Raw genomic sequence first — 22,679 nt, 5'->3', positions numbered from 1 at the left:
TGTTCTCCATGGCTTCTCCAGACCCTTTCACTTCTGTCACGTGCTCAGGGTGAACCTGCTCTCATCTGTAAAAGCACAGGGCACCAGTGGTGCATCTGCCAATTCTGGTATTCTATGGTGAATGCCAATCGAGCTGCATGCTGCTGGGCAGTGAGCTCAGGGCCCATTAGAGGACATGGGGCCCTTGGGTCACCCTCATGAAGTCTTTCTGGTTGTTTGGTCAGAGACATTCACACCAGTGGCCTGCTGGAGGTCATTTTGTAGGGCTCTGGCAGTGCTCATCCTGTTCCTCCTTGCCCAAAGGAGCAGATACTGGTCCTGCTGATGGGTTATGGACCTTCTATGGCCCTCTCCAGCTCTCCTAGAGTAACTGCTTGTCTCCTAGAATCTCCTCCATGCCCTTGAGACTGTGCAGGAGACACAGCAAACCTTCTGGCAATGACACGTATTGATGTGCCATCCTGGAGAAGTTGGACTACCTGTGCAACCTCTGTAGGGTCCAGGTATCGCCTCATGCTACCAGTAGTGACACTGACTGTAGCCAAATGCAAAACTAGTGAAGAAACAGTCAGAAAAGATGAGGAGGGAAAAATGTCAGTGGCCTCCACCTGTTAAACCATTCATGTTTTGGGGGTCATCTCATTGTTGCCCCTCTAGTGCATCTGTTGTTAATTTCATTAACACCACAGCAGCTGAAACTGATTAACAACCCCCTCTGCTACTTAACTGACCAGATTAATACCCCATAAGTTTCATTGACTTTATGCTATACTCTGATTAAAAAGTGTTCCTTTAATTCTTTTGAGCAGTATATATATATATATATATATATATATGTTTGGTATCATTCTTTTCAGAATTTCTCGAACTTTAATGTGATGTTGTTAGATTTTTCAGATTCCTATTCCATTTTTAAATTATAAACTAGAATATCAAGAAAGTCGTGGTTTTTATTTTTGATTGAGTAAACTTTCTTTCACAGGAACAAACTAATAAAAAAATTATCCATTCATAACACCCAATTTTGGCATTTAGGTGATTTAGTTAGCTGAAGGTCGAGGTGCCAGTGGGGCTTGCCCCCCTAGTAATTAATAATAATAATAATAATGCATTTTACTTCTATAGTGCCCTTGCCTTGCTCACGGCTCTTATGATTAGGAATATAAGTGGGCAGGTACTCCAAACAAAATCAAAAGAGGCAAGATTATTCAGATCTTTTTATACCATTAATAGTACTTTAAAATTCAATTGTTGCCCCAAATCTATTTTGAGAATTGTATTGTTCCTCTGAGGCCTTAGAACTAGAGGTGCGCGACAGAGCAGGAGACATGAGACAACAGTTGAAGACATCAGGAAACCGCCTTTGTTAGTTGTCACAAAAGACAAGGCATGTGGTGCAAGCATTCCATTAACTTCATTAACTTCTGATAGTGGTAGCGCTGCTGCCTCGCAGTTAAGAGAGCTGGGTTCGCTTCTCGGGTCCTCCCTGCATGGAGTTTGCATGTTCTCCCTGTGTCTGCGTGGGTTTCCTCCAAAGACGTGCAGGTTAAGTGCATTGGCGATTCTGAATTGTACCGTGTGTGTGTGTGTGTGTGTGTGTGTGTGCGCACGCGTGCCCGCCCGCCCTGCCCGGGGTTTGTTTCCTGCCTTGCGCCCTGTGTTGGCTGGGGTTGGCTCCAGCAGACCCCCGTGACCCTGTAGTTAGGATATAGCGAGTTGGATAATGGATTGATGGATGGATGGATATTGTTCCTCAGTCTAAGATAACACAAACAAACCTTGATGGATGTTATTCTTGGGGAACTGTTGAAAGTGCCTAACACCTTAACAATGCCTTAATGAAACAAAAATAATAATCATGGCTATCTGCAGATTTGTGTGGTGCCTTTATCAATAGCATCTTGAAAATGCAGGGAGATTAAAAAAATAATTGAATACTTTTACAAACTTAGTACCATGTGAAGAAGTAGTCTAAGTCATTGTAAAGAAAGTGCGAGTTTGCATGTTGTACACATCAATTAGGTCAATTAGTAACCAGTTACTGCTGCTCATGTAACTATATCTTTTGACTTAATCTGAATTGATTTGGTTAATTATTATTTTATTTTTGTTAACCAACAGCCAAGCAACGATGAAATGCAAAGTGAGACAACAGATGACTAGTTACCTTATGGCTCTCAAACAGTCCTGTACTGCCAACATTCTCACTCCAACCTGTCTCCTATTTAGTCATTAATGAAACCCACTTGGAGCAGAGCAGATCAATATTTCTTAGACCTTAACTTATTTTTTTCTCCATATACTGTTAATTAAGACATATTTTTCTGAGAATTACAGTACAGTTGGGGTTAGCCTGATCATTTGGTACATCTCGTTATTGTTTGGTTGCTGGTCAAACACAGTGAAAAAAATGAAACAAAATGCAAGGCAGTTAAAATCAAGGCAACATTGAGTGAACATTGGAAGCAGCAGTGGAGGAGAGAAAGAACACAAAACTAATGGCCATTATGAACGACACTGCAAATCCTCTGTGTGACGCACTAGTATTAACAACTATTAGCCAATCTAGTTAATCAAACTTATCAAAGATGTCGGTCTGGAAGTGCAGTTGGGGCTCCTTAATACCTACGGCAGTACACCTTTCTAGTGTCTCGCTGCTATTTCTATTCAAGCCTTCTCAGAACTTTGTTTTCTTTTTCTCTCTTTTGTTAATTCTTGTTTGTGTTTGAGGGAGATTGTTGTTATTGTTTGTTATAAAAATTGTGCGTATCTTTAGCTTCTGTAAAAGTTGAAGTTATGTCTGGCTTGTCTGTCTGTCTACCTGGACAGTGTACATTCATTGTTTGTTTGTTTATGTATTTATTTTTAACCAGATGGAGCACAAGCAGTTTATGTTTTGTCCCTAAGCTCTCTCTGGGAATTCTAGGTGGAAACTGAACCAGCTGCCTTGTGGCTTAACGCCATTAGATGCTCTTTAGATCAGTGGTTCCCATAGATCAGTCCTGAAAGCCCTTTGTGGCCGTATGTTTTTTGTCAGAGCAAAAGTCTGCTTTTTGTTGGACTCCAGCCTTAATTAAGCAAGTTATTACCAGTTTCTATGTTTTGGTGTACATCCAGAAATTTCTGAACTGGGTTTACAAAATGTTTTATTGGAATGCATCATGCATTCCAAAATTCCAAAGGTATAAGACAGCTGATCTAATTAATTTACATTCTTAATATCTTTATTCTGCAAAACAAAATAAGAACTGAACAAACAATAAGCAAACATGTATTGCACAGACCATTAAAAAGACACAATCTTTTAAAATGTGTACTGTGTAGACTATACACTAAAAAGAATGCAACAAGATTGACAATAAATATTTAAGGAGCTGTCCTTCCCAATTCCTTTAGTTACCCATTTAACAAAAACAAGCAGGCCTGACTACATTTTAATATTGCCTTTCAAAATATCTTAATGAACGTGAAGAAAAATGTGTATAAAGACAAACTAAAGAAAATGTAGGTCTCCATTGACTGAGTACTGCGTCAGCAGTACAGCCTACTGAAGAAAGCTTGTATACTTGCATACTACACAACTGATTTTCAAAATCCTAATTCTACGGAAATTGATGTTGGTGGATATTTTTTTAATTATTTTCTAATTGAGAAACATTTGCATGAAACAAAACCCCTCCCATTCCATTGTTTTGTAAGCCTGAAGATATACAGTACAACATATCAAAGTACATGGCTTGAAAGATGTACAAGTAAAGGTTATTGTTGCTTACTTATAATTTTATTTATACTGAAAGTTTTCTACTTTTTTTAAAAACTATGTGGTGCTCCATGTGCTGCTTTGCTTAGTGGTTAATCTAGCGCTACTTTACTATCATCATCATCATCAGAGTTTGAAGTGGAGCAAATAACTGTACTGTGTCTTAATGGCTTCTTATTGGCTTTTTCAATGATCGTGTCTACTTTTTCAATGATCGGGTGGGGGAGTGGCCTTCAAAGTCTTGGGACTTAATCAAATCTTGATCAAAATAACTTTGTAGATTAAAGGGGGGTGGTGATTTGAGGGAAAGATCGGGACCCTATTCAAAGTCCAAAAATGCAATTGTACAGCGTTTCAGATAGATGGGTTGTGGTTGTGTGTTGCGAGAAATGCTGGCTGTGTCAGAAGTTCCATCCATCCATCCATTTTCCAACCCGCTGAATCCGAACACAGGGTTACAGGGGGGTCTGCTGGAGCCAATCCCAGCCAACACAGGGCACAAGGCAGGAACCAATCCCGGTCAGGGTGCCAACCCACCGCAGGACACACACACACACACACACCCACACACCAAGCACACATTAGGGACAATTTAGCATCGCCAATCCACCTAACCTGCATGTCTTGGGACTGTGGGAGGAAACCGGAGTGCCTGACGGAAATCCACGCAGACACTGGGAGAACATGCAAACTCCACGCAGGGAGGACCCGGGAAGCGAACCTGGGTCTCCTAACTGCAAGGCAGCAGCGCTACCACTATCAGAAGTTAATGAAGTTAATGGAATGCTTGCACCACGTGCCTTGTCTTTTGTGACAACTAACAAAGGCGGTTTCCTGATGTCTTCAACTGTTGTCTCATGTCTCCTGCTCTGTCGTGCACCTCTAGTTCTAAGGCAGCGACAACCTTTACTTTTGCAGAGAAATGTTTTTGATATTGCATTTGGTTATAGCGAGAATTGGAAAGGGCATGAACTGGTGGTTGGTACATTTGGAGAGAGGTAGTATGGCTGCAGTGAAGAAAACCTGCTCTGAAAAATATCCATTGAATTCTGAGTCTGTGACTTTGAGCCCCACCTCATGAACCTAATACAGCGATGCCTTGGAATCCAAGCTTAATCCGTTCCAGAACCCCATTCGAGTTCCAAGACAATTTTCCCCTTTTAAATAGAAACTGGATTAATCCATTCCTGGGTCCAACAAACTCGAATTTTCAAAATGATTTTAACAGTAAATACACTGGATTTTAAGGTAAAATATTAACAAATAATAATAATTTTTGAATAAAAATGTAAATGAATAAAATTAAAAATATGAAAACCTGTTTTTCATTAATCCAAACTAAGAAGAATTTTTCCATCTCTTCCATACATTTCAATCTCCTAGAGGTCAGTTTCGTAACCCCTTTCGCCACATCAGCTTTGATAGCTTCTTTATTTTTCAAAATCGTAAAAACAGTTGACTTAGGCATCCCGAACATAGTAGCGAGATCAGCTACACGTGTACTGCTTTCATGCTTAGCGATAAGATCTTTCTTAACTTCAATTGTAGCTCTAACAGCTTTCTTCTTACTCTTATTTTCATCACTACACTTTTTAGGACCCATGGCGAATAAACTAAGTTGTTATACAAAAAAATAACACAAAAAGGGCACAAAAGCATAAATTTAGCAGTGAAAATCACACAAGATGCTTTCACTACAGCTTCCGACAACAAACTGAACGACAAAGCGTATGGGTGGCTCGAGCGCTGGGGAAATGTACGCACAAACACAAACGAACAACGTGCTGGGTGTTCGGATTCCGGGGAAAAATTTGCTCGAATTTTACATTCGACTTCTAAGTTGTTCGAGTTCTGGGGCGTTCGGATTCCAGGGGCAATACTGTACTCGCATACTATTTAAATCAAAAAAATAATGGCTCTTGGAGCCTAGTTGCATCTGCAATAACAGTTCTCATATGACAAAGTGGCTGGGACCTACCCATGATGCCTTCATCTGTGCCAGTTTGGCAGTGTGTTAGAATTTGGTGGTGCATGGCTACTGGTTGGGTGATAGTAGATTTATCTGTACCTGTGGACACCTGTAACTAACCTGCAGATGGGTTAAGAACAGTACAGTAAAGCACGTCAGCAACCCTGGGGGAGCGTTTGATCCCTAAGAGCTCAGTAACTGCCAGCAGTCGCTCTCATTGTGGTTCCCTTTCTGGGTGCCTTTTACACCTTGCCTGGGAAGTCCGGGAGATGTCTTGCACACATCGTTTGCGTTTGTGCTGCACTTGTAATTGTTTTTACATTCTACCATGATCTATCCAGCATGTAAGTTTTGGACCAGTATGGTGTGTTTTTTCCCAGTACTGAAATTTTAATTGCCATGTTGTGTACATTATATACAGTATAAACTCACAGGAAGCCAAGTGAATTCCCTGCCATTTTCAAAACAACTCTGTTACCATCTTAAGTTTACCTCACCACCTGTCACTTGTTCACACATTTTAAAACAGATTAAGTTTGGGTTTGCAGTCTGCTTACTAACATTTTCTGTTGCATCATATTCTTGTCCACCCTGTTTCAATGTTTTTTGTGCAAAAAAAAAGAAAGAAAGAAAGAGTACCCCTTGTCACTTTCTCTTGAGGCCTTTTGCTGACTAGCTTTTGATTTTAGTGACGTCAGCTCAGAGCCATGTCAAAGTCGGGTAAAATCATTTTTATACAAAGCTCAGAGAGCAGCCCCCAGTATCGCTGTCACGAATGATAAAAGACTCGGATAGCCTTTGTGAAGACTCATTGTCACCCCAAGAAGCTACATTGCTATCCTCTGCCTACCTGATCATCAATATTGCTATTAACACAAAGCATTCATCCATGTCCCACCTTGCTACAATTAATGGCAACCTGTCTTGATACTGTTTTGTTGTGAAAGAGGCATATGGTGGCCATATCCTTGCTTTTTAAGACTTCAAGAGTTTTATAACAAGATATGAGGATTGTTTACATCTCTCCGACTGACCCTGACATCTTGACTACAGATCCACCTTGTATGGAAAACTCATCAAAATCTTCAAAAGACTTTATTGGACAGTCATCTTATCCAAAGATCTTGACAAGACATTGTGCTCCTCTGTTACTAAATGAATCTTAGTATGGAGAGGTCTATTAACTTTTCATATCTAAGATGTCTCACTTAAAGGTTGTCCAATGCTGTATCTGTCCTAGTGTCTATATAAACTCGGGGATTTTCGGTTTCTGTATTACATCTTGCCTGAAGAAGGAGCCTGAGTTGCCTGGCATATTGCAATCTTTTTAGTTAGACAACAGAAGGTGTTATTTTGCTTCACTTTTCATTGAAGTGCCAAAGGCAAAGCAAATGGATATGACCGTTTATAACCAAATAAACCTGGATGGATTGCAGCTCTTGCTAGTAGTGGCTCTTTCTGTTTTGCGTAGTGCTTCTGAGCTGGTAGATCTTTGATCTGACATGGTCTGTGGATGGTTGAGTCTTTTATTTATGCCAGCCTTGTTTTTCCTTACTCAATCCCTTAGACCAATGGGGCATTGTACTTTAGGGCGCAAACTTTCTTCCCGTGTTCAGGCCTAATTCCTTCTGGACCAATCTTGGCTAGGTCACCACCTATGTTTTTTGAACGTTCTACCAATCAGTGTTCCACCCATTATCGCCAGCCTCCGTTCGAGTCGGTCTTCCTCATGCCACATGTTGGAGCGTACCTCGTCTCCACTTAGCTAGCGATACCTGTTTGTTCAACAGACATTATCATCTACAGATTGTTAAGGAGTAACGTTTGATGTTTTTGAGAGAGAGAGAGAGATCAGAGCTCCATGTGTTTTAGAGGGTAGCTGCTGATTGCCAGAGATATCATGGCCATGTGCTTTTCTCCCCACATGGGGGACGCACTCTCTCGTCGGAGCTGAACACGATCAGATATAGTGCTAATGTTTGACGTTGGAGTGTAACTACCTTCTGCTTGGCCAGAATCACATTTAAATTTTTTTTTTTATATTATTTTTATTGATTTTTAAAGTTTGCCCTCTTTCAGTACTGCAAGGGTGGAGTCGCAGGGGACAGCTAGTTAAGTAATAAAAGGGAAAATACAGAATAGAAATCAGTAAATAAAAACTAAATAGGTAATTTGTTAAGGTAATATTTTGGCCATTTTTTTCTTTTTTTTTTTGTCCTAAGACTTAGAATATTTGTACTTATTTTATTCCAAAAAATCTAAATGTTTTTGAAAGATTTCACAATAACAGCAAGGATTCAAATGATCAAATGTCATCCGTGTGAGATGCATATTTACATGCTCGTTGCTGTTTTGTTTTTCTTAAAAAAAAAAATTTGCAAGGAGTGATGAAAACTTTTTGAGCTTGACCTGTTATGAAAAACACCAGACAAGCAAGTTTTGTTTTTTAGCATACTCCCCATCAACACTTAACAACTTGCTAAAAAGCATTTTTGCGCCACCGAAACCAATCTTATCTACCTTGCCTAACTATTCTTCATCATTAGCATAGCACGCCCCATGGAGGTAGTAGCCTTTTACAATGGGGATAGGTTGCAGTCACGCAAGGTCAGGTCTGTTGACTGTAGTGGGTGTGGCCTCTCTTTGAATGTACATTTTACAGAGAAGCTTTAGAGATATTTTTGTAAAGCACAAGGGGGTGATCAGCAGGTCTCCTTACTGGTTTTCTCTTACTGACTGCTGCAAATGTGCTTTTTGAGGTATGTAATCAGTGTGGACTGCACTCTCAACATCATGAAAAATTGTGTTAATTGTTCCTGAAGAATGGATTCTGCTGACCCATAATTAATGCACAATTCACTATATCCTAACACAGGGTCACGGGGGGTCTGGTGGAGCCAGTCCCAGCCAACACACGGCACAAGGCAGGAATAAATTCCCGGGCAGGGCACCAGCCCACCACAGGGCACATGCACACACTAGGGACAATTTAGGGTCACCAATGCACCTAACCTGCATGTCTTTGGACTGTGGGAGGAAACTCGCGCAGACGTAGAACATGCAAACTCCATGCAGGGAGAACCCAGGAAGCAAACCCAGGTCTCCTTACTGCGAGGCAGCAGCGTTATCACTGCGCCACCTTGCCGCCTGGTACAGAATCAGGTGCTAAATAATACTTTAGAAAAAGTTGTGAAGCTAATCATTTAAAAATTAAGATGGCTGAATGTGGAATCAAAGTTCAAACATAGATGAGTAAAAGAACATAGCTTTGCATAGCGTGCCTGGAGAAACTGTGTCAAAATCAGTGTGGATGAAACAAACTTGTACAATCAAATGCCAACTATTGCCTTCAAATTAGAGCTTTTTTCATTCAGTTTAAATTTTATTCACTTATTGATGTTCCATCTAACTGACCTAATAATGAATATACAGTGCATAAATACACCTATTTTTTAATAGACTGCAAAAAAAAAGGACTTTGAAACTAATTAACACAAGTAAAAAGAATCTGTCCATGAATTAGATGCTGAGCAAAAGACAACAAAAGATGGAAAACAAAGCTATGGTCGGCACCGTCTGTGGAGAAAGAAAATTTCTGGGGTGCAGGGTCTTTTTAACAGACAAAAGATAAGACAATCAGTCACAAACCTGGAGGGCAACTGTCTGCCTAGCGCCTCCTGAACATTCCTTAGTAGAGTCTGTGCTGGACCATCACATCTGATAACAGAATCTTTCCACCCATTGATTCCAGTGTTCCCTGTGTCTCAGATATCTTTCCATGGACTGTGAAAGAACTTAGAATTAGAGCAGTGACGTCAATTACCACTGCAGGACACCGAGATGAGAAACAAAAGAGGGTCAGAAACAGTTTATAATTATTGTGTTATTTATATTTTTGTACAAACAAATACAAATAGAGATGAAATATGCACAGCTAATGAGCAGCTCTAATCAGGGTATGCTATACTGACGTTCTGAGTGTTTAGCCTGGGTTGAAAAGCTAAGACCGAATGGGAAACTCTTCCATAAGTAGGCAAGTTAAAGCTTGACCTCCCACTATTATTTTGTTAATCCTTGGACTATTTAGTTGGCCAGCATCTTGATGTGTGCTCTGGTTTGTATGTACTGTATATACTCAAGGAGATGTTCTCCCGCAGAGAAGTCAGGACTTGATTTTACTTTATAATTTCTGGTATTTTATAATGTCGGTCATATAAATTGAATGCGGAAAACTCACGCTATTGGTCCAAGAGATTATGATATGCTAATGCCCACCTGAGAGATTAACCACGGAGCACATTGCCTTTTTTTCTATGTGGGTGCAGCAATTTCCCTACAACAGATTTATGTACCCTATCACTTGATAGTGCAATATGAAGAAAAATGGTTCTGGTACATGTTGTCTGGGCAGGAATGAATTTCTAAACTTGTATTTTTCTCTACAGTTAGTATTTTGATTTCTTCCATTGTCAGTACCCACGTTGACTTAGTTCTAAAACTAGAAACATACACTATAAACCACAAGTGACAAAAACTTGTAATTCAAATATTTCAGAAAACAGAATTTAACCTTATAACATGTACAAAATCAGCATCAGTCGTATATTCTTTTCAACTTCAGGCTTAAGATTTTGATCACCATTTTACATGTTTGTTTCTTTGTTAAAAGCAGTATTTACATAAATAGAAAAATTACAATTATAGCAGCTTTTTTTCTACACTTCAGTTTTTATTAAAAATTGTAATTTTCATTTCTGCTGAAGTATTTGTGCTGTACTTGAAGCTAATTTATTTACACTACTGGTAAAAAATTTTAGAACACCTCAGTTTTTTTTTTTTTAGTTTTAATGGAAATACACACATTGGTAATGTCTTAATGTTTCTTAAGATCAAGGCATAGAACAAATATACAATAGCAAATCGTAAAATGAGTCAAGGAATCATTAAATGTACAAAATTTTACTCAAATTTTTGATTAATCAGAGTAGCCATGCTTGGCTAATATAACAGCCAAACTGCGGTAACCCTTTTGATTCAGATTGCCACTCACTCTGTGCAAGTTTTCATATGAAAAAGTTTGTGAAGCCCTCTCAGCCTGCATAATTGACTCTCCTTTCAACAAACAAGATCACAGTGTTATGTCTCATTTCCTAGGAACATCTGAGCACTGCGGTGTTTTCCGAACAAAGATTTTTAGTGACGCAGTATTTAGTTGTATGAAATTAAATCAAATGTGAAAAACTGGCTGTGCACAAATGTGGGTCCCCTCGTCATTTTGCTGATTTGAATGCCTGTCACTGCTCAATGTTGATTACTTGCATCACCAAATTGGTTGGATGAGGTCGTTAAGCCTTGAACTGTATAGACAGGTGTGTCCAATCATGAGAAAAGGTATTTAAGGTGGTCAATTGCAAAGTTGTGCTTCCTTCCCTTTGACTCTCCTCTGAAGAGTGACAGACAGCATGGGATCCTCAAAGCAACTTTCAGAAGATCTGAAAACAAAGATTGCTCAGTCTCATGGCTTAGGGGAAGGCTACAAAAAGCCATCTGAGAGGTTTAAACTGTCAGTTTCATCTGTAAGGAATGGAATCAGAAAATGGAAGGCCACAGGCACAGTGGCTATTAAACCCAGCAGGTCTGGCAGGCCAAGAAAAATCCAGGAGCGGCATATGGAGAGGCAGGATTGTGAGAATGGTTACAGACAACCCACAGATCACCTCCAAAGACCTGCAAGAACATCTCGCTGCAGATGGTGTATCTGAACATCGTTCTACAATTCAGCACAATTTGCACAAAGAACATCAGTATGGCAGGGTGATGAGAAAGAAGCCCTTTCTGCACTCACGCCACAAACAGAGTCGCTTGTTGTATACAAATGCTCATTTAGGCAAGCCAGATTTATTTTGGAACAAAATGCTTTGGACTGATGAGACAGAAATTGAGTTATTTGGTCCTAACAAAAAGTGCTTTGCATGGCGGAAGAAGAACACCGCATTCCAAGAAAAACACCTGCTATCTACTGTCAAATTTGGTGGAGGTTCCATTATGCTATGTGGCTGGTTGTGTGGCCAGTTCAGGGACTGGGGCCCTTGTTAAAGTCGAGTGTCGGATGAATTCAACCTAATATCAACAAATTCCTTAGGATAATGTTCAAGCATCAGTCTCAAAGTTGAAGTTACGCAGGGGTTGGATATTCCAACAAGACAAAGACCCAAAACACAATTGGAAATCTACAAAGGCATTCATGCAGAGGGAGAAGTACAATGTTCTGGAATGGCCGTCACAGTCACCTGACTTGAATAACATCGAAAATCTATGGGATTATTTGAAGCAGGCTGTCCATCAAATTGAACTGAACTGGAGAGATTTGGTATGAAGAATGGTCAGAAATACAGTACCTCCATCCAGAATCCAAACACTCATCAAAGGCTATGGAAGGCGTCTAGAGGCTGTTAGATGTGAAAAGGAGGCTCAACTAAATATTGATGTCATATGTCTGTTGGGGTGCCCACATTTATGCACCTGTCTAATTGTGTTATGATGCATATTGCATATTACTGTTAATCTAATAAACTTAATGTCACTGTTGAAATCCTACTGTGTCCATAAGGCATCTCGGATATTAAAAGGAAGTTGCTACTTTGAAAGCTCAGCCAATGAGAAACAAAAATCCAAAGAATAAGGAGGGGTTCCCAAACTTTTTCATATGACTGTACAACTTTGCCTCCAGCAACAGAACCCAGACCATCACACGTTCCTCTAATGTTTGACAGTTGGTGTCACACACTGAGGAGCAATCCTTTTACTAATTTGATGACAGACAAAATCCCAGTGTGACAAGGTTTGACAATTTCAGATTTTGATTCATCAGTCCATAGCACATTCTTCCAGTATTCAGTTGTCCACAGCTGCTTTTTCAAGGCCCTATTTTGTCCCTTAAGGAATGGCTTTCTTCCTGCCATTCACCCTGTCAAACCTGTAGCACAAAGTCTCTTCTTCACAGTACAAACTGACGCTTTTTTTTGACCTGCACTGTTAAGCTGTGCTTGAAGCTGTTGTGCTGTGAGGTGCCTGTGATCACACAAGATGGTGACCCACAGAAACGTGTTTTCTGATTGGGTTATAACTTTGGCTCTGCCAGATTTCTTCCTATCAGAGATTCTTCCAGTTGCCTTTGGATTGTGTAGGACACCACTGGACTAACTGACACTTTGGTGTTTTCTTTATTTTTTATTTTTTAATTCCTCTAACTGAAAGGCCTACACGTCTAAGGGTAATAATGCTCTGTCTTATTTCATTTAATTGCCATTGTCGCTGGAATGTTGTCCAAGTACTACTTCAGATGCTATAGTAACACAGTCTGTTCCAGCTCTGCTTTAAGACAGACAGGGTTTTTAAGTAATCAACAGAAGTTGGGGACATCTGAGCAAATCATTTGCTTCAACTTGTAAGGCTTCATGTACTTTAATTGCTGCAGAACATGTGTCGGTTGTAACCTATCAGTTGTTCCTTGACAAAGACCCATCTGTAATATTCGGAAATGTCCTTTTTTCAGTTTTTGCCAACCTAAATTTTAAATATAAACCTCTGGCAATTTACTGCTTACCTTTTCACCTTTGAAGGCCATTCATTGTATTTCAACAGATTAAATGTGAAGAAAAACTGAAAAAGCTGATGTGTTCTAAAACTTTTGACCGATGATGTAATTGCTACTGTGTAATGGTAAAAGTAACTTTAGTCCGGGCTGCTGAAAGTGTCTGGCCCAGCTAAATTTCTTAGTTTGAAAATCTGGCCCGACTGAATAAATTAATTAATTGAATAGCCCTGACACAGATAGTACAGACGACTTCCATTCAGTTAAGAAGGTGATTTCCTCTTTCATCCTTTAAAAAAGAGCCTACTATAGAATCACACTGTTTTTCAGTTTAAAATAACCCTGTGAATATTTATTAAATGAGAGATTCAGATTTATTTTAGATTACAGTAGGAAGCATTGTACAACATGACTAGACAAAACAAATGTTGGATTTCAGTTCTTTTCAATTGCATAACAGAAAACAGAGAGTTGTTTCCCATATAGCTGTCTCATCTTGCAGAAAGAATGTGATTACACAATGAAAAAAATCTTTTTTTTTTTTTTCTTCTCTGGTCCTCCAACAGAAGAAACTGGCCAATCAAGTGTGTGGCCTGTGGTTAACACCCACTGTGCAAAGTAGCATGTTTTTAGAAGCACTAAGCTGTTTTTTGATATGTGTTCCTTTGAATTGCATTTTAGCACCTTATGTGAAGTAAATTGAGCTTTATTGGTTGTAGTGATCAAGAGTAGCAAAGTATTAAAAGCATATACCTTTGGGCAATTTTTCATCTAATTATAATACATCAATCTCAGACAAACGTAATTTAATTTAGGGCTGCAGTTTACATGAGATATACTGGAAATATTGGGTATATGTCACTGTGTTTGAAAGTGTATGTGTGTATACACTCACTGAACAAATTTTTAGAACCACTATCATAATATTGGTAGAGCCAAACAGCTTCAGTTCTTTGTGCCATGGATTCCACAAAATGTTAGAAACATTCCTTTAAGATTCTTTTCTGTGTTGACATGCGACTTCTGCAGATTTGTCAGCTGCACATTCATGCTGTGAATTTCCCATACTACCATGTCCCAGCAGTGTTCATTGGATTCAGTTCTGGTGACTGCGAAGGCCACTGAAGAACACTGAACTCATTGTCGTGTTCATGAAACCAGTTTGAGGCGACTTTTGCTTTGTGACATGATGCATCATTATGCGGGAAGTACTCATTAGAAAATGGGTCAATTGTAGCCATGAAGGGATGCACTTGGTTAACGCAACAATACTGAAATTGGCTGTGGCCTTCAAGCAATCGTTGATTGGTATTAATGAGACCAAAGTGTGCCAAGAACACATACCACCACAACTAGCAGCCTGGACTATTGACACAAGGCAGCTTGGGTGCATGGATTCATGCTCGTGGTGACAAATTCTGACTCTCCCTTCAGTGTGTCTCAGTGGAAATTGAGATTCATCAAAGCATGCTACATTTTTCCAGTTTTCAGCTGTCCAATTTTGGTAAGCCTGTGCCCCTTGAAGCCTCAGCTTTCTGTATTTGGCTAACAGGAGTGGAAGCTGACATTGTTGTAGCCAATCCACCACAGTGTTTGCCGTGTTATGAATTCTGAGATGCTTTTCTGCTCACTGCAGTTGCTGTGAGTTGTTATCTGAGTTGCTGTGCCCTTCCTGCCGGCTTGAACCAGCCTGGCTGTTCTCCTCTGACCCCTATCATCAACAAGGCTGCAGAACTGCCCCGCACTGGATGTTTTCAGTTGCCGAGTAAACTCTAGAGACAGTTGTGTATTTGAAAATCTCAGGAGATCAGCAATTACAGAAATGCTCAGACCAGCCTGTGTAGCACCAACAATTGTGCCATGGTCAGAATCAATGAGATCACATTTTTTTCACCAATCTAGTGTTTGATACATTAACTGAAGTTACTGATCTATATCTGCAGAATTTTATGCAATGCGTTGCTGCCGTATGATTGGCTCATTAGGTATTGCAGGGATAAACAGGTAACCAAATCATATTTTGTAATATCATCTGCTGTTGAATTCTGCTCTGAACTTGTAATATTTGTATTGCACTATTATATTGAGGATTAATTGTGTTCTATTCTGTGTATTGTATTGTATTTACCCCCTTTTTTTGACACCCACTGCATGCCCAACCTACCTGGAAAGGGGTCTCTCTTTGAACCACCTTTCCCAAGGTTGCTTCCATTTTTTATTTTTTTTTTTGGAGAGGTTTTCCTTGTCTTCCTAGAGAGTTAAGGCTGGGGGGGGGGCTGTCAAAAGGCAGGGCCTGTTAAAACCCATTGTGGCCCTTGTGTGACCCTGTATACTGGTGTTCCTAATAATTGACTTGCTAAGTGTGCATTTTACATTATTTTCATATTTAATTCTTTGAAGTTATTTACTTGGTTGTAATGTAGTTTCTTTTTTAAACCTCTGTTATTTGCTCCAGAGGTTTCACACCAAGCACTGTTTTCTTTTTTTGCCCCACTAATACCAATCTTGTATATTTTTTATTAAAACAATTGAATAATAACCATGTTATAGTATTACTTGCAACAATAAATAAATATGAAAGAGTAATAATTTACACAACTTAAAATGCATATAATCTAATTTAAAAGATTGAACAGGTCAGGTTGGGGAGCATGCAATGGTACAGCATGTTGCTGCACCCACCACACGACGAAACAGCTCAGCAACCCCCCAGACACGCGGTTCAGTCCCACCCTCTAGAAATGACCATCTACAGTTAGGTCCATAAATAATTGGACAGAGACAACTTTTTTCTAATTTTGGTTCTGTACGTTACCACAATGAATTTTAAATGAAACAACTCGCATGCAGTTGAAGTGCAGATTTTCAGCTTTAATTCAGTGGGTGAAAAAAAAACAATTGCATAAAAATGTGAGGGAACTAAAGCATTTTTTTAACACAATCCCCTCATTTCAGGGGCTCAAAAGTGGACAACTGACTCAAAGGCTATTTCACGGGCAGGTGTGTTCAAGTCCGTCTCTATGTCTTATCAATTAAGCAGATAAAAGGCCTGGAGTTGATTTGAGGTGTGGTGCTTGCATGTGGAAGATGACAACATGCGGTCAAAGGAGCTCTCCATGCAGGTGAAAGAAGCCATCCTTAAGCTGCGATAACAGAAAAAACCCATCCGAGAAATTACTACAATATTACGAGTGGCCAAATCTACAGTTTGGTACATCCTGAGAAAGAAAGCAAGCACTGGTGAACTCAGCAAGGCAAAAAGACCTGGATGTCCACAGAAAACAACAGTGGTGGATGATCGCAGAATCATTTCCATGGTGAAGAGAAACCCCTTCACAACAGCCAACCAAGTGAACAACACTCTCCAGGGCTTGGTAGGCGTATCGATATCCAAGTCTACCATAAAGAGAAGACTGCATGAAAGTAAATACAGAGGGTGCACTGCAAGGTACAAGCCACTCATAAGCCTCAAGAATAGAAAGGCTAGATTGGACTTTGCTAAAGAACATCTAAAAAAGCCAGCAGAGTTCTGGAAAAACATTCTTTGGACAGATGAAACCAAGATCAACCTCTACCAGAATGATGGAAAAAAAAAAAGTATGGAGAAGACGTGGAACAGCTCATTATCTAAAGCATAGCACATCATCTGTAAAACACGCTGGAGTCAGACAGTGTGATGGCTTGGGCGTGCATGGCTGCCAGTGGCACTGGGACACTAGTGTTTATTGATGATGTGACACAGGACAGAAGCAGCCGAATGAATTCTGAGGTGTTCAGAGACATACTGTCTGCTCAAATCCAGCTAAATGATGTCAAACTGATTGGGCGGCGTTTCGTGATACAGATGGACAATGACCCAAAACATACAGCCAAAGCAACCCAGTTTATTAAAGCAAAGAAGTGGAAAATTCTTGAATGGCCAAGTCAGTCACCTGATCGTAACCCAATTGAGCAGGCATTTCACTTGTTGAAGACTAAACTTCGGACAGAAAGGCCCACAAACAAACAGCAACTGAAAGTAAAGCCGCTGCAGTAAAGGCCTGGCAGAGCATTAAAAAGGAGGAAACCCAGCATCTGGTGATGTCCAGGAGTTCAAGACTTCTGGCTGGCATTGCCAGCAAAGGGTTTTCAACCAAGTACTACAAATGAACATTTTATTCCCAGTTATTTAATTTGTCCAATTCCTTTTGAGCCACTGGAATGAAGGGATTTTGTTAAAAACAATACTTTAGTTGCTTCACATTTTTATGCAATCGTTTTGTTCACCCCACTGAATTAAAGCTGAAAGTCTGCACTTCAACGTCATCTAAGTTGTTTCATTTAAAATTCACTGCGGTAATGTACAGAACCAAAATGAGAAAAAAGTTGTCTCTGTCCAAATATTTATTGACCTAACTGTATCTGTCGCACCTAGGTGTTATGTGGGTGTCCCCTTGTATTTTAACAAGGAGCAGGTTGACGTCCCTCTTGGAGTTTATAGCACTCCAATATACAAAAATGTCTTCAAAGAGCTGGTGGGGTTAAGTTTGGCAGGGGTATGTGCACGAGGTGCTGGGACCAAATGTACCAAAATGCTTGTATATTATTTAAAAAAATTGGGTACTTTGTTACTTTTTTACGTCTGGCATACTGTGCAACACTAATTTTAATACACAACTACTGTCCATCTGTCTGTTACATTTCTGACTCATTTAGAATTTGATTATTCAAACTTTTAAATATAAGTTCCCTGCCGGTCATAACTTACCATCATGTTTATTGGAAAAAACACAGTTTTCGAATGTCTCTTCTTACTACTTACAAGTCAATGTTTTCTTACTTTAGAATTTTGTTTTCACTTACAAAATTCATTTTCTTCGGTGATATTCTGACCCTCCTTGCATGCACTGCACTTGTATGATTTGCCCCATCTCAGACTGCAAAGACCTTTCTAAACCTTTAATTGTTCACCCCTGTAATTACTTTATGGTTCACTATCAATGTTAAATGGCAATAATGGAACAAACATAAACATATTTGCCATCTACCACCCTATTTGTAATTTCTGCATCTTTCCACTATACAGTATCTGTGTGCTCCTAAATCTCTCTTGACCAGAGCTCACTCTGTCAAACAAATTTCCGTAAAGCCTGCTTCTCGGACTCTGTCATTATTTTCAATGCAAGTTGCTTGCCTTCTTGTCCACTTTTGTGCATCCCACGTTTGAAAGCAACTTCAGCTTGCCTTCATCGCACCTTTACACCTTTTGTTGTGCCTCACACTTGCACCTCTTTTTTCGATCGCATCACTAAGAGGGACAGGACACTCACAGACCTTAGCATTTTATTACGAGTATAAATCATAAAATTACGTCAATTTGAAAATTATGCAGCATTTGCAATGGACAGGAGCCAACACAATACAACACAATAGTGATTGCTTATGGGTGGTTTGAACATGCACAGAGCGGTAACGGTCCGGTGCCGCTAAGATTCACACCGTCAAGGTGACGGTGATTTATTTATTTTTATATAGGATCCCAGGGACGCTCCCAGCCTTGGCCCGACCCACACACACTCACAGAGACAAAATAAAGCACACTGGGAACTAACAATAATTAAAGAATATAATGAAATTAAATAATACAAATGAAAACAATAATACCACTCCATTACCCCTACGACAAAATTACATGAAACATATAAACACAAACAACTCCACACAGCAAAGTCCATGAAAAACAACACCGGATGCAATGAAAAATGATGATAGTAAGTCCAGAGATCTGCACGCTGAAAGGAAATGAAAAAACAGTCCTACCGGTAGACACTGTAAGGGTGAAGACAGATGGATGGTTCAGGAGCGCTCCTTTTCTTGCAGGGAAGCCACTATCAGTCCTCAGCACACAGGTAGACAGAAGATGATCCAGAAACCAACAAGGAATACAATCCAGGACACAGCGACTAAATATGGCTTAATTAACAGAAGGCAGTCCGACAGGTAAACGGAACACAAAATACAACAACAAAAAACACTCTCCACCATTTCGGATACCTGCACTCCTTTTAAACCCCTCTGACCACCTTTGACCCCAACAGCCCCTGCAGGGACTGCTGGGAGATGCAGTTTTAACTAATAGTAGCGCTGCTACAGTGCAGCACTCAGCTGTTCCTCTAGTTGAAGCCAAGGTGAAATGATCATGGATGCTAAGGTTTGAGATGGCACCATTGTTGAACAGTGCACCTTAGTGAGATTTCTTTGGGCAGAGGAAATGAAACCTCCATTAATTCCACAAAAGATGGTGACTTGTGCAGATCAGTAAACTGTTTGGGTACTATGTTTGGGAAGTTGTATCATACTGCCGTAAAGCTGCTTAGAAAAGGAGTCCATCAAGCTAAGAGTGAGTGGCTTAATGATACATCAGTCAACTATACTAAGACTGCTGTGTAACATTGGCATGTATGGAAGAGTGAGGAGAGAGAAACGTTTGTCTTAATTGTCATCTAGGAACAGTATGTAAGGTCATTACTATCCTCAGCAATCAGGCCTTGTAATGAGTCACCCTATGGCCAAGGTAGTATTGTTCCCTATGTGCAGAATGGCACTGAACTGGTCTAGTAGACATGGTCACAGATAATGACAATACGTGCAATATAATGTGCCACTGACATTCTGCACTGTGAAATTGTAACTGGTAAGTATGTTCTAATCACTTTATACTTGGCATATACCATATCTACATGATTCTTGTTATATGTGCACTAGTAACTTTTTAACAATGTACTTATGATTATGGTAATTCTTTTTATACATCTATGTGCCTTTTTATTTCTGCTGTAACCCTGCAAATTCCTTCAGGAATAAAGAGACAGTTCTTAGTAGCTAAGTATATATTAATCCACCTAGGGTATAAGAGAGAAACGTTATTTTATCCTGATGATAACAATATTAAAGTTTTCAGCCAAAGTTCATAGCATATATCAAACACTTATCATGACCCAAAGAACAATGTTTCTTCAATGCTGTTGGGTGGTGATCATGTTTTTCTACTCAGTAGAGAGTAGATAAGCAATATTCATGAGAGTGAGGTATTAAACAGTTCAAGACCCAGTCGTCCGACAGTGCTTGATTTATCCAGGCTTTTAGGTTTGAATCAGAAGTATACGGGTAGACTATTCAAGTTCAAATTCTGATTGATAAATAATTAGAAAAAAATTCAGATTGAAACCTGCTATGTTCCTGTCTAGGATCAAAGACAGCCTATGTTTAAATGCCGTAAAACTGGACATTCCTCTGGCTTCTTTGTGAATGTTAAGTGCGTTCTGGCATCCTTTGCCAAAATAGTCCACTTTCGTCCATGTTAAAAAGCTTCTCTGGTAGATATCATCCTTCTGTTATTATTTCATCCAGACTTTTAACAAACTTATAAAACTTAAAAAAATATATATATAAACTGCTCAAAAAAATTAAAGGAACACTTTGAAAACACATCAGATCTCAATGGGAAAAAGAAATCCACCTGGATATCTATACTGATATAGACTGGGTAATGTGTTAGGAACGAAAGGATGCCACATCGTTTGATGGAAATGAAAATGATCAACCTACAGAGCCCGGAATTCAAAGATGCCCCAAAAATCAAAGTGAAAAAATGATGTGGCAGGCTAGTCCATTTTGCCAAAATTTAATTGCAGCAACTCCAAATTGTACGCAGCACTTTGTATGGCCCCTGTGTTCTTGTATACATGCCTGACAACATCGGTGCATGCTTCTAATGAGACGACAGATGGTGTTGTGGGGGATCTCCTCCCAGATCTGGACCAGGGCATCACTGAGCTCCTGGACAGTCTGAGGTGCAACCTGGTGGCATTGGATGGACCAAAACATAATGTCCCAAAGGTGTTCTATTGGATTTAGGTCAGGAAAGTGTGGAGGCCAGTCAGTGGTATCAATTCCTTCATCCTCCAGGAACTGCCTGCATACTCTCACCACATGAGGCCAGGAATTGTCGTGCACCAGGAGCCACTGCACCAGCATAGGGTCTGACAATGGGTCCAAGGATTTCATCCTGATACCTAATGGCAGCCAAGGTGCCTTTGTCAAGCCTGTAGCGGTCTGTGTGACCCTCCATGGATATGCCTCCCCAGACAATCATTAACCCACCACCAAACTGCTCATGCTGAATGATGTTACAGGCAGCATAATGTTCTCCATGGCTTCTCCAGACCCTTTCACTTCTGTCACGTGCTCAGGGGGAACCTGCTCTCATCTGTAAAAAGCACAGGGCACCAGTGGTGCATCTGCCAATTCTGGTATTCTATGGTGAATGCCAATCGAGCTGCATGCTGCTGGGCAGTGAGCTCAGGGCCCATTAGAGGACATGGGGCCCTTGGGTCACCCTCATGAAGTCTTTCTGGTTGTTTGGTCAGAGACATTCACACCAGTGGCCTGTTGGAGGTCATTTTGTAGGGCTCTGGCAGATACGGGTCCTGCTGATGGGTTATGGACCTTCTATGGCTCTCTCCAGCTCTCCTAGAGTAACTACTTGTCTCCTAGAATCTCCTCCATGCCCTTGAGACTATGCAGGGAGACACAGCAAACCTTCTGGCAATGACACGTATTGATGTGCCATCCTGGAGAAGTTGGACTACCTGTGCAACCTCTGTAGGGTCCAGGTATCGCCTCATGCTACCAGTAGTGACACTGACTGTAGCCAAATGCAAAACTAGTGAAGAAACAGTCAGAAAAGATGAGGAGGGAAAAATGTCAGTGGCCTCCACCTGTTAAACCATTCCTGTTTTGGGGGTCATCTCATTGTTGCCCCTCTAGTGCATATGTGCAATTTCATTAACACCACAGCAGCTGAAACTGATTAACATAAAATTTATGGACAGAGTATTCCTTTATGGAAAAATTTTATATAGCACCTTCTTCTATAGGAACACTTGCTAAAGCTGTTAACTTGTTCAAGCGAACATAAATTACTAATTTAAGCAGTTGGAGTACAAACAAAACTACAGACATGTTATCATGCATTGAGCCAAAACTCCTGCTTTAACCCCAGACATTGGCAGACAAAACATACATATGATGGTATAATTAAATAATTCTTACAGTGTCAGTAGATACTGGCATAATATGTTTGTATATACTTTTTAGTCTGAAATATATTTGTTATAAATGTGTAGCTGATTCATTTTCAAAACGTTTACCTGTTTCCCAGTATAGTGCTCTGCTACTGAAATGTGTCTGACAGAAGATATTCACCTGTGTTGCACCATTAATAGTACTGCTTCATTCTGTGTGTTTCTCTCTCTCTCTCATACTGAAGCCATACACACGCAGATCTCAAGACGCCACTTTTCCCTGTTAACCTT

General features: G+C 40.0%; 1 protein-coding gene across 1 annotated transcript in view; it reads left to right on the top strand.

Annotated features, from left to right (window-relative positions):
- fpgs (folylpolyglutamate synthase) overlaps positions 1-22,679 on the top strand; it is a 65,375-nt gene that overhangs the window by 6,190 nt on the left and 36,506 nt on the right. The window lies entirely within an intron of this gene.

This window comes from Polypterus senegalus, chromosome 9 (genome assembly GCF_016835505.1).
Source record: "Polypterus senegalus isolate Bchr_013 chromosome 9, ASM1683550v1, whole genome shotgun sequence".
Lineage (NCBI taxonomy): Eukaryota > Metazoa > Chordata > Cladistia > Polypteriformes > Polypteridae > Polypterus > Polypterus senegalus.
This window is presented reverse-complemented; position numbering and strand designations above follow the sequence as displayed.